The 12,861-nt window shown below is 40.6% G+C and overlaps 1 protein-coding gene across 1 annotated transcript in view; it reads left to right on the top strand.

Annotated features, from left to right (window-relative positions):
* The window catches only part of pdyn (prodynorphin), a 279,199-nt gene that overhangs the window by 42,341 nt on the left and 223,997 nt on the right, over positions 1–12,861 (top strand). The window contains exon 2 of the mRNA XM_059980532.1: positions 8,387–8,479. The gene's annotated coding sequence lies outside the window, so the exon portion shown is untranslated. The remainder of the gene's footprint in view (positions 1–8,386; positions 8,480–12,861) is intronic.

The following is a 12,861-nucleotide window of genomic DNA, read 5'->3' on the forward strand; positions in this document are numbered from 1 at the left end:
CTGGGCTTCTTTCTCCACCGCAGAGTGCCAAATTTCAGAGCCTTGAAGGGTACGAGAAAAGAATGCTACTGGCCTTCCTTCCTGATTGAGGGTAGCAGCCAGAGCGAAATCGGAGGCGTCACACTCCACTTGGAAGGGAATGGTCTCGTCCACCGCATGCATCGGTGCTTTGGCAGTGTCCCCTTTAATGCAGCTGAAGGCCGCGCAGGCCTCAGCAGAGAGGGGAAAAGTGGTAGACTTGACCAGGGGGTGGGCCTTGTCTGCGTAATGGGGAACCCATTGGGCGTGATAGGAAAAAAACCCAGGCACCGTCTGAGGGCTTTGAGAGTGGTGTGAAGAGGGAGTTCTAACAGGGGGAGCATACAGTCCGGATCAGGGCCAATGACCCCGTTTTCCATGACATACCCAAGGATGGCGAGTCGGGTGGTTCCGAACACACACTTGTCCCTGTTATAAGTAAGGTTCAGAGCTTTGGCCACTTGGAGAAATCGTTGGAGGTTGGCGTTGTGATCCGACCAGTCGTGACCACAGATGGTGATGTTATCCAGATAGGGAAATGTGGCCTTCAGTCGGTATTGGTCCACCATCCAGTCCATTTCCCTCTGGAAGACAGAGACACCATTCATGACACCGAAGGGGACACGCAGGAAGTGATAGAGCCTGCCGCCCGCCTCGAGGGCAGTGTAGGGGTGGTCCTCTGGGTGGATGGGGAGCTGGTGATAAGCGGATTTCAGATCTATTGTCGAGTACACCTTGTACTGAGCTATCTGGTTGACCATATCCGTGACGCGGGGTAGGGGGTACGCGTCAAGCTGTGTGAATCTATTGATGGTTTGACTATAGTCCATGACCATCCTATCTTTCTGCCCAGTCCGAACAACAACCACTTGGGCCCTTCAAGGACTTGTGCTTGGCTCAATGTTCCCCTCCCTGAGCAGCTGCTGCACCTCTGACTGAATGAAGGCCCTGTCCCCCGCGCCGTACCTCCTGCTTTTAGTTGCCACAGGTTTACAGTCGGGGGTCAGGTTGGCAAACAGCGATGGGGGAGGGATCTTGAGGGTGGGGAGGCTGCAAGTGGTGTCGGTAGCGCAGCTGTCGGCATGGTGCTGGGTGGGATGTGTGGGTCAGTGTGTGTGTGTGGTCAGTAGCGGGGTATATGGTGAAGTCCCACCAAACTGAGGATTCCTGACAGTGAGTGGTGGGATGGGCCCGTCATATGCCATAGTCACACTTTCGAGGTGGCTCTGGAAGTCCAGCCCCAATAGCACAGGTGCGCACAGTTGAGGCATGACCAGTAGCGCAAAGTTCTGATATTCTGTGCCCCGCATCAATAACTCACTTTGAGACGTAAAGGCGAGATATCAGCTTTTATTGACTGGAAGAAGGAACAAGCAGTGAGTGACCACCATACTACATCCTGGAGACTGAGAGGCCGGGCTCAGGCCTCGATCGCCTTTATACAGGGGTCTGTGGGAGGAGCCACAGGAGCAGTCAGCAGGGGGCGTGTCCAGACAGGCACATAGTTCACCACAGATTCATTTCCACTTTGAACAGTTGTTGGCCAGAGACTCCCAGAAGCCAGTGGGGTTCTTTCTATCTGTATACACCTCTGAGTATGTACTTCTTCATAGCTGAAATCATTCTTGATCTCTTCCTCTGTCCGTCTGGCCATCTCATTCTGTGATAGAGCTTAGAATAGAGTCTAGTATGTCTCAGCAGTCTAGCTTGAGTATGCAGTCAATGTAGCTGAGAGAGTGTAACTGGAGCCTTGATGCTGGGATTGTTGGTGTGGGAGAGGACGCTGCCATTGGTGCACTATTGGGGAGAGAAAGATTGAGAAATGAACCATTTTCAAGTCAGTCAAGAAGTGGAACAGAGCTTTCTATCCTAAATTAGTACTGTTTTTTTCTCATTAGATTTCATCATACAGGATTGAATTAGTTTCTATATTTTACCTAATATCAACCAAACTAAGTGGAATTATAATAGCACAAACAAACCACTGGTTACTTGATACTTAGTGTATCAAGCAGCACCTGTGAGAGTAAAATACTCTTGATGCTTCAGGTAAAATTTGCAATCATACTGTAATAGTTGAGAGCAGCTTTTTCATCATTAAAATATAGTTATTTTACTGCTTATTTTTAATTCTGCAGAACATCGTCAATGTTCAATTAATTTTTGATGATAGCATCCTTGAAGTTTTTTTTCTAGTTTGCACGAGTAATTTTGGTCGGCTTGTTCATTGGTTCCATCTGTTATCAAGTACCTTAAACATCAGAGAAAGTAAATGCACTAACAAGTAGACTTCATGGTTAGTAAATATCTCAAGATTTTAATCAAGCACATAATCTTCCTGTCTTGATAAATTCTAATTCCAAAATGCATTCAGAGCTATTGTGTTAGAATGTTTTTATTTTGCAATTTCAGCTCCACCCTCTCCTCCAGTTTCTGAGGGGAGTTCCCTTGAGTGGAATGTTTAATGCATCTAGATAAAAGAATGGTTCAACTGAATGAAAATAAACATGCCACTATGAATTAATTTATACATGCCATTCTAGATTAAACTAAACATTCCACTCTGTATTAAAATAAACATGCCATGGTGAATTAAATTAAACTGCTCATGATTAATTAAATCAGACATACAACAATAATTTCCATTTATATAGAAGCTGGAATATACTAATAGTTTCCCATGCTTTGTCCAGCTGTATTATCAAACGCTAATTGATAGTGAACCACATTCCAGACAAATGGCCTAAAGGTAATGGTTTTAAACCGTGCTTTGAAAGTGTTGCCTGGATTGGAGGGCGTACATTATGAAAATAGGTTGAGTGAACTCCTTGGAGTGAAGGAGGATGAGAGGTGACCTGATCGAGGTGTATAAGATGATGAGGGGCATTGATCATGTGGGTAGGCAGAGGCTTTTTCCCAGGGCTGAAATGGATAAAACGAGGGAGCAAAGTATTAAGCTGCTTGGAAATAGGTACCAAGGGGATATCAGGGGTAAGTTTTTCACACAGAGGGTGGTGAGTGCATGGAATACACTGCCAGAAGAGGATACAATATGGTCTTTTAAGAGCCTCTTAGATAGGTACATGGAGCTCAGAAAAATAGAGGGCTATGCGCTAGGGAAATTCTAGGCAGTCTCTAGAGTAGGTTACATGGTCGGCACAACATTGTGGGCCGATCGGTCTGTAATGTGCTGTAAATTTCTATGTTCTATGTAAGATCAGATGGAGGGGCAAAAAATTTACAAAGGGTGGTCCAGTGATTTAGCACAGTAAAAAGTATACCTGCCAACTGTGGAGGAAGTACACTCAGAGATGATCAAGAGTCTATATTTGTAGGAGTACAAATTGCTGAGCAATTATTGCACCCGAGGCAATTCCAAAGATAGGAAAGGGAAAGATGAAGCAGAGATCAAAAAGCAAGAAAAAAATTTAAAATACTAAAATAATTATAAGTATATTCTTTAACTGTGTTGTATTAAACATTGGATGAATGTTGGGAGGGTGAAATGACAATGTAACTCTGAACTCTTGCATATGGGTTCTGTAATGCTTGTGAAGTGATTGTACAGAGTAAACACTGTAAGTTTGTTAATGCCAGTAGAGTGTTTGCTGATAGCAGCTGGATTCTTTGTTAGTCTCAGGAATCATTAACATGAGGATGTCTGTTAAAGACTAAGTGTCTGTTGGTCACTGAGAGCTAGGTTGATGGAATTTTTCTTAGTGTTGGCATTTGAGTTTATTGTCATTGTGTGTAGAAATTAATGTCCTTTTGTAAGTCCAAGGAATCAAGTGGTGATAAGAATCATAAGCTCTAAGATTTTTCTGGAAATCTTTGCGACTTGCTATGTAGTATCTTCTGTGGTTTATTTGTGCTTTCTATCCTATGATAATAAACTAGGCTTAAGCTATGTTGCTGTGCTTGTACACTTATTACCACATCTCCTGGACACACAAATAGCTTGGGTCTGATCAACCCAGACAATTACATTAACTTAATTATGATATACTATAAAGGTACAATGAGCTAAAGATGTTGGTGCAACAAATAAACCTAAATAAAGCCATAAATTAATTAATGATTCTCTCATAGTAACCATCACCATTATCATTACGTGTCGTGTCATATGATGTGGGTGACTATGGTCTTACCCGTGACTATGTTTGTTCTTGGCAAAATTTTCTACAGAAGCAGATTGCCATTGCCTTCTTCTGGGCAGTGTCTTTAAAAGACTGGTGACCCCAGCCATTATCAATACTCTTCAGAGATTATCTGCCTGGCATCAGTGGTCGCATAACCAGGAATTGTGATTCTCACTAGCTGCTCATATGACCAACACTGCCTGCACCCATGGCTTTATGTGACCCTGATTGGGGGGAGTGGCTAAGCAGGTGATACACATTGCCCAAGGGTAACATGTAGGCTAGCACCTTACACCTCTTTTGGTAGAGACATATCTCCACCCCACTACACATCTCAGTAAACTCACGAGCATAATAAAATCAAAAACATTCTGAAAATATCACACTCTATTTATTCTCTTCAAGTCGAATCTGTACCAATACATATTCACTCATTTTCTTTTCTATTATTTTTCTTATTGGATTTCATGGAACATTTGAATTCCATCCTTTCTTCTTCACAAACACTGTAAGTTTGTATATGACTTATGCAGGCAATATAAATACTGGATTTTCAGCAGAGGTGAACAATGAATTTGTGCATGAAAGATGAATCATCAGCACAGTACTCAGGCTACCACTGAGCAAACAAGTGCTTTATATGAAACCACAGCAAGTGTCTTATAGATTTTAATTCTCAGAACACTTGGGGATCTCATCAATGGTAACATTTGGCTAGGCAGCCAGCAGTGACAGTGTGTTCCAGACTTCCAGCTGTGCTCTTATCCACCACTGAGTCCAGGGGAATTCTGCACAATTCTGTGACTTGGTTTGATATATTTTTTATGTGCATCCTCAACTTTATATCAATACAGCTCCATTCTTTCAAATGTGGTTCCAGCCTTCAAATGAAAGAAAAACAAGCAGCTGTTTCTGCCTGTGAGCATTGCCCTAACTTCTACCTCATGCAGCATGGTCATGCAACGTGATGGATCAGTAAATTGAATATTGTTGTGCAGCTGATACAGTTTTGACCACAGGCCAGGACTGGAATCAGCACCACGTAGATTTTATATTATAAATGTTTCCGAATGCAAAGAGCACCACTACTGATTGGGACTGCAAGCTCTGGTTCTAGAATTCATTGCTAGGTGTAACACCTTCTCTGCATTCAGCCTGTCGAGACCTGTGAAATTTAGTAAGATCTCTCCTCACTCTTCTTAGCTCTGAAGAATACAGGCATAGACTATTCATTCTCACCTGATATGGCAATCCCATTATCCTCAACCACTTTAGCTACACTCCCACTAATGGAAGTACATCTTCCCTTAGGTAAGGAGACCAAAACTGTACACAGTTCCTGGGGTGTGATCTCACAAAACACAACAAGATTACATTAAGACTTATTTCAGTATTCAAACCTTCTCATAATAATACTTACATATTGCCTTTCAACTTGAATGTTGCACCTGCATGTCAGCTCTTAATTATGTGTGTACCAGCATATGTACATCCTTATGAACATTAACACTACACAATATGTCATTATTTGAAAAAAGACTTTGCCCAGAGAAAGTAACTGGGGCCCCTTGATTGTCAAAAACAGATTGGATCATTCTGAAAATGGCAGAGAAATTCCAAGAAGGCCACATTCAACATATCCAAACAAGAGAAAATGTGCAGATGCTGGAAATCCAAGCAACACATGTCTTAGCTCAAAGTGTCGATTTTACTTTTTTCCATAGATACTGCCCGTCCTGCTGAATTCCTTCAGCATTTTGTGTGCATTGACTCAACACATTCAAACTCTTCTATGAATTTTTTGCACTGATTATATAAGCAAAAACTTTTATTGATACACTGTTGGTCATGTATATTACAGGAAATGATCGGACAATTATAGACTTATCCATAAAGATCATCCATCCAAAAATGGACTGATCTGCAGCACTGTGTTTTGTATCTCTTCCATCTTGTTGTCGGTTACAGTCATTTTGGTTTACATTTCCTGTTATGTAGCAGTGTCAGTTGTCTGCAAAGTTCACTTCAACATTATTGATGAGAACCACATCAGTATGAGGCCACAGTTTCATTTAGTATTGCCCTTGTCTGAGTGAGTACTCCCAGCAGTCACCAAATATGCCAGAATATTTAATAAGAAATGCCGTCAGGGATTTAGCTCTATTTTTCCCAACATCACTTTATGGTACAGCCTGCCTCAGCCCCTCCTGAAACTGGACAAAGAAGCGGAGGAAAATTATATGTTCACCAACAATGTGTGAATAAGACATGGAACATTAGGTGCCTGCAAGTGCCGGGTCCAAAATGCGAGAAACAATTAACATGTGAAAGACATGTCAACAAATACAGTTCTGTTCTCCATTCCTCATGCAAGCAGACAAGAGGAAGAACACTCTACAACTGGGACAAGAGTGTATTGATTTCTTGAACTTCTGGTAATTGTTCCTCCCCTTCACTATTCCCCATTCCCATTTTCTTCTCTCAGAGTATCAGCTCACCTGCCCATCACTTCCTCCAGGAGCTTCTCCCCCTTCCCTTTCTTCAATGGCCTTCAGTCTCTCCTCTCAGATTCCCCCTTCTCCAGCCCTTTATCTCATCCAACAATCAACTGTCCAGCTCTTTACTTCACCCCTCCCCCTTGCCTGGTTTCACCTGTCACCTACAACCTTCTACTTCTTCCTCCCCTCCCTCCAACTTCTGACTCTGACTTCCCATCTCCTTTTTCCAGTCCTGATGAAGGGCTTCAGCCTAAAACATCAACTGTTTACTCTGCCCGGCCTGCTGAGTTCCTGCAGCATTTTGTGTGTATTACTTTGATTTCCAGCACCTGCAGATTTTCTCTGGTTAGTGCATTATAAAACTTGGAGTAAAGATACCAAGGGGAAACCTGGAGAGTTCAAATCTGCACAGCACTGTTTCTATTGACAAAGAAAGTATTTCACAGAACAGAAATTACTAATCTAATAAATATAAAAGTAATGGAACAGTCAACTGCCAGAGCAAACAGCTGCATTTATGATCAGATAAAGCCACTGCCAAATGAGACAATTATTTGTGGTGTTCTGACAGCTTTACATTCCAAGCAGTTTCCAATTTTGAAACATCCGGAGCAAAGCTGTTGTCATCTTAAGATTTATCTTACTAGCTTCCCTCTGTTGATAACAGAGAGGAAATTCAGCCTGTTTAACAATGTCAAGATAGTATAGTCATTATTACTTGGTTAAAGATATTTGCTGTTAGTCTGTGATAAATGGCTCCAATTTCAAAAGGCTGCACGGATAAAATATAAGCATGTGTATAAATTCAATGACCAGAATTAAGGAGAAGCTTCCTTGAAACTAATCCCTCAAAAGTAATGCTGTCATGAATCTTTTTCAGTTATCTTCAGAACGTAGAAGTATATAAAATATTGGAATTGAACTTGAATGGGGACGGGAGTTCCTTTTCATATTGCCCAGTCTTGGCCTGAAACACCGACTGTTTATTCCCTTCCATAGAAGCTGCCTAAACTGCTGAGTTTGTTTGTTTATTTATTTACTTATTAATGCTTACTTATAGATTGATTGATATATTGAGATTCAGCATGGAGAAGGCCATTCCAGCCATGCTGTCCAGCAATTCCCTGATTTAATCCTGGCCTAATCACGAGACAATCTACAATGACCAATTGACCACCCAAATGGTACGTCATGGACTGTAGAAGGAAACTGGAGTGCCCAGAGGAAACCCATGCAGTCATGAGGAGAACATACAAACTCCTTACAGGCAGCAATGGGAATTGCCTGGGTTGCCTGGACTGTAACCACTACAGTACCGTGCTAACAGCACTTTGAATGCACTACACTTAATTATCATTGCATTCTTCCTGGTTATTTTGCTGCATCAATATCAGAACCACAGAGGAGGGACAGTCAGCATATTTAGCCACAGTATTGATAATGCCGTGATACTAACCCTGTCTTCTCTTGCTCCTACCTGTACACTGCAACATGTAATCAATATTATAAAGCAATGATTATAAAAGGTTGATCAAAGAAAGAAAGGAAGTATGAGTAAAAATAATAATATTTTAAAACTTTGTATTATATGTTTGTAAATAATATTGTATGGTTGGATTGGGAGCTTTATTGTGAGACATACAGTAAGTATACTATATTGTACTGGTTTTTCTATATTAGGCACTGATGCACTATGTCCTAGAAAGTGAGTACATGTTATATTATCATCAGGTACATGGCTGGAAGCTGGAAGAATGAACAAGTTGTCAAGCAACAGACCTGAATATTAAAGTGTAATTAGCAAACAATGTTCTGCAAAACAAGGTAAAACAGCATGGATACTCAAAAGATTTTGTCATTTGTTTTGGAACTATTTGTCCTTTTTTTTGGTGTGTGGTGTTTTCAACACAAGTAACAGCCATTGACTCCCATTCCTCTTTCCTTAATCCACCTGCTGGGACAATAAACACAAGACCCATTGCCAATCCAGAAATTGTTCATTGGGAATACCCCGAAGAACATTAGATTCCCGAACATTCCGACATTTTTGCATTTAAATGGATAGCCCAAGTTGCATACAGCTACAGCAACTGTCACAAGTGATCTCCTTATTTGTTATTGATCCCTTCTCTTTAATGTCAGAGCCTCCCTGGCACGTAAAAGCATCTGACATTACTTATTCACATTGCTCAATGTCCTGAGGCTAGAGATTTTCTTGTCTTAAATGATATTACTCAACTTATCAGCGCTGAAATTAGACACGTTGCTTAATGATTTAAACTTCAGAGTCTCCAGTCCAATTGATATGGCTTACAACCTGCAAAACTTTCTAATGCCAAAGTTTTAAATATTACATTGCATTTTGCCATGGACTTTCTTCCACATTACTGACAATAGAACATTTGATTTCTTTGAACTAAGCCTTTTTTAAAGATACAGTATCCTCATCCCCTATTACCTCTGAATTTGCCACAGTTCCATATCTAAAATTCCCTGATGGAATGGTCTGAATCAAGAAGATGTTTTCCACTGGGATTTCACTTTTATATTGTGACATGCTCAAAGATCCTGTTGTTTGTTTTGGTTTGGATGAGAGCATAGGCAAAAGAAATTCCCTGAAATTAAGGTGGTGTGGCTTCACAAAACTAAGGAAGCAAGAAATCAGACTCTGTGGGGATGGAGTAGTGCCAGCATCACAATGAGGTAGGTAGTTGGTTGACATTGAGATGATGGAGATTTATTGATAAAGCAGAGATAAGTTTGTCAAGTTAAGGGGACAAGAAGTAGAAAATGGCCAATAACACAGTGGAGATAAGGCAGATGTGTCAAGGATCTAAAGGTAGACTGATATCATACAGAAGCCTTGTGGCAATCTGATATAAGAAGTTCATTGCACTGTCACATATATGCCTGAGAAGATTGTGCCTACAGATTTTCTATCTCTAGCCCAACTGACCCTTCGATGAATAACAATTCGCACAGCTTTTCTTTTGTTCACAGAATTTGCAAACTTTCAAAATACATGACTGATTGAATTCTCTTCTAATCTTGGTAGGAGTGTACAACATGGACAAAAAAACAAGCTGATGCCAAAATATGGACAGAAGTATAAAGTTTCCAGGCAATCTGCTTAGTTTACTTCAAACATAGACAATACGTACTGAGGGCAGGAAATTAGTGGACCTGTTTGGTCTTATCTTTCATTGGAATACATTAACTTGGAAATAGCAGGCAATATGTTGGTACAGATATTCTCTCAACAATTTTAAAGCAGCTCTCTTATAATAGGCATCAAAGGAACATTCTCACTGGGCCCAATTCTGCTGTTCTGTTCCCCTGTCATAGACTTTGCATATACATCTTGAATATGACTTTGGCTTCTACACTGACCACACTCTTTATGTCATATGTCTCAATTTGCCATCACAAACTTTATAAGAAAACTGATTTATCATTTTTTACAGGCCGACCGAAAGCAAATTTACTAAAACTTAGAGGTAAGGAATTCATTTATTCTGTTTAAACTCCATTGGTGGGCCTCCCACATTGCTGCAGGTCTCCCAGACTAAATGATCAGTCTTATGCTCATTATCAGTAACAACTTCAGGAAAGAACACATTTCTATATTTGACTATAAGACATAGGGGCAGAATTAGCCCATTGAGTCTGTTCTGCCATTCAATCATGGCTGATCCTTTTTTCCCCTCCTCAGCCCCGCTCCCTCCCCTTCACCTCATAACCTTTGATGCCTGGCCAGTCAAGAACCTATCAATCTCCAACCTATACAACATCCACTGCATCCCCTTTATCTATCCTACATGTCATCTCCTCAAAGAATTCCAACAGGTTCGTCAGGCAAGATTTTCCCCTAAGGAAACCATGCTGACTTTGTCCTATCTAATCCTGTGTCGCCAAGTACACCATAACCTCATCCTTAACAATTTCATTTCTGCTGTCTTCCTCCTTTCGTAAAAAGTGGGGCGACACTTGCAATTTTCCAGTCCTCTGGCACCATGCCAAAGCCCAATGATTTTTGAAAGATCATTACTAGTGCCTCCACAATCTTTACTGCTACCTCTTTCAGAACCCTAGGGTGCAGTTTATCAGGTCTGGTGACTTATGTACCCTTAGGTCTTTCAGCTTTTTGGGCACCTTCTTCCTTATAACAGTAACTGCACTCACTTCTCTTCCCTTCACCCTTCAACATATGGCACACTGCTGGTATCTTCCGCAGTGAAGACTGATGCAAAATACTCATTTAATTCATCTGCTATCTCCTTGTCCCCTGTTATTATTTCTCCGGCCTCATTTTCTAGCAGTCTGATATCCACTCTCAATTCTCTTTTATTTTTTACATATTTGAAAGAGCTTTTAATATCCACTATGCTAGCATGCTTTCATTTTTCATCTTTTCCTTCCTAATGATTCATTTAGCTGCTCTCTATATGTTTTTTAAAGCTTCCCAGTCCTCTGTCTTATCACTAATTTTTGCTTTGTTATATGCCCTCTCTTTTAACTATATAACCATATAACAACTACAGCACAGAAACAGGCCATCTCAGCCCTTCTAGTCCGAGCCGAGCGTTTACTCTCTCTTTGCTTTTACAGAACCTTTTTCTTCCCTTTTCAGCCATGGTTCCTGTTTGGCAAGCTATCCATATTCAGCATGTTTTATATTATCTACACTTGAGATATATGCAAAAATAGGCACCTTGAATGTTATACTTTTGACTTATGACTCACATGTAGTCATTCATTTTGCCTAACCTAATTCTGCCCATCCTTTCTCTTGAAACTCAAGTTAACATTTATTTTTCACTGAGGAACATTTTTCTATTGTAGCCATTGTTACCATGTGACAGGTTGTGATCAGCTCACCATGGGAACACTTCAACTGGATTTGGGGGGAGAAGAGAAACAAGTGAAACTGCACTGAAACTAAGTTAATGTAATCTTTTTAACACCAATTTTCAGTCACGTTGAAGGCTGATATCTATTCTGTGAAATTGATCGTTAACAGCCAATTATGAACAATATTTGAGCCCCATTCCACCTATGCAATGGACCTTTGGTCCAGAAGACTAGTAAAGCGCACCTAATTACCTGGCCAAACACAGTCAATAGTAGGATCCAAGCCAAAGAATTCTCACAGGTTCTTCAAGTAAAATTTTCTCTTAAGGAAACCATGCTGACTTTGTCCAATCTTGTCCTGTGTCACCAAGTACTCCATAAACACATCTTAACAACTGACTCCAAAATTTTCCAATCACTGAGCTCAGGCTAGCTGGTCTATAATTTCCTTTCTGCTGCCCCCCACCTCATTTCCAGCCCTCCTGAAGCATGTCAGAGTCCGATGATACTTGGAAGATCATTACTAATGTCTCCACAATCTTTAATACTACCTCCTTCAGAACCCTAGTGTGCAGTACATCTGGTCTGGGTGAATTATACACCTTTAGATCTTTCAGCTCTTTGAACACCTTCTCCCTTCTAATAGTAACTGTACTCACTTCTCTTCCCTAACACCCTTCAAAACTGCTAGTGTTTTACACAGTGAAGACTGATGCAAAGTACTCATTTAGTTCACCTGCCATCTCCTTGTCTCCTGTTATCATTTTCCCGGCTTCATTTTCTAGCAGTCCTGTACCCACACTCATATCTCTTTTATTTTTTACATACTTCAAAAGGCTTTTACTTCCCATTTTGATATTGTTGGCTAGCTTGCTTTCACATTTCATCTTTTCCCTCCTAATGATTCTTATAGTTGTTTTCTATAGGTTTATAAAAACTTCCCAATTGTCTATCTTCCCAGTGATGTTTGCTTTGTCACATGTGCTCTCTTTTGCTTTTACATTAGCTTCGATTTCCCCTTTGTCAGCCACAGTTGTACTATTTTGCCATTTGAGTATTTCTTTGTTTTTGAAGTATGTCTGTTCTGCACGTTCCTCATTTTTTTTCCCCAGAAACTCAAGCCATTGCTGTTCTGCTGTAATCCCTGCCAGCATCTCCTTCCAATTTACTTTGGCCAACTCTTCTCCAATACCACTGTAATTTCCTTTAATCCACTGAAATATTGCTATGTCAAACTTTCTCCCTATCAAATTTCAAGTTGAACTCAATCATATTATGCTCACTGGGTCCTATGGGGTTCCTTTACCTTAAACTCCCTAATTGTCTGTGGTTCATTATATAACACACAATCCAGT

The sequence above is a fragment of the Hypanus sabinus genome, chromosome 9, assembly GCF_030144855.1.
Source record: "Hypanus sabinus isolate sHypSab1 chromosome 9, sHypSab1.hap1, whole genome shotgun sequence".
Taxonomy (NCBI): domain Eukaryota; kingdom Metazoa; phylum Chordata; class Chondrichthyes; order Myliobatiformes; family Dasyatidae; genus Hypanus; species Hypanus sabinus.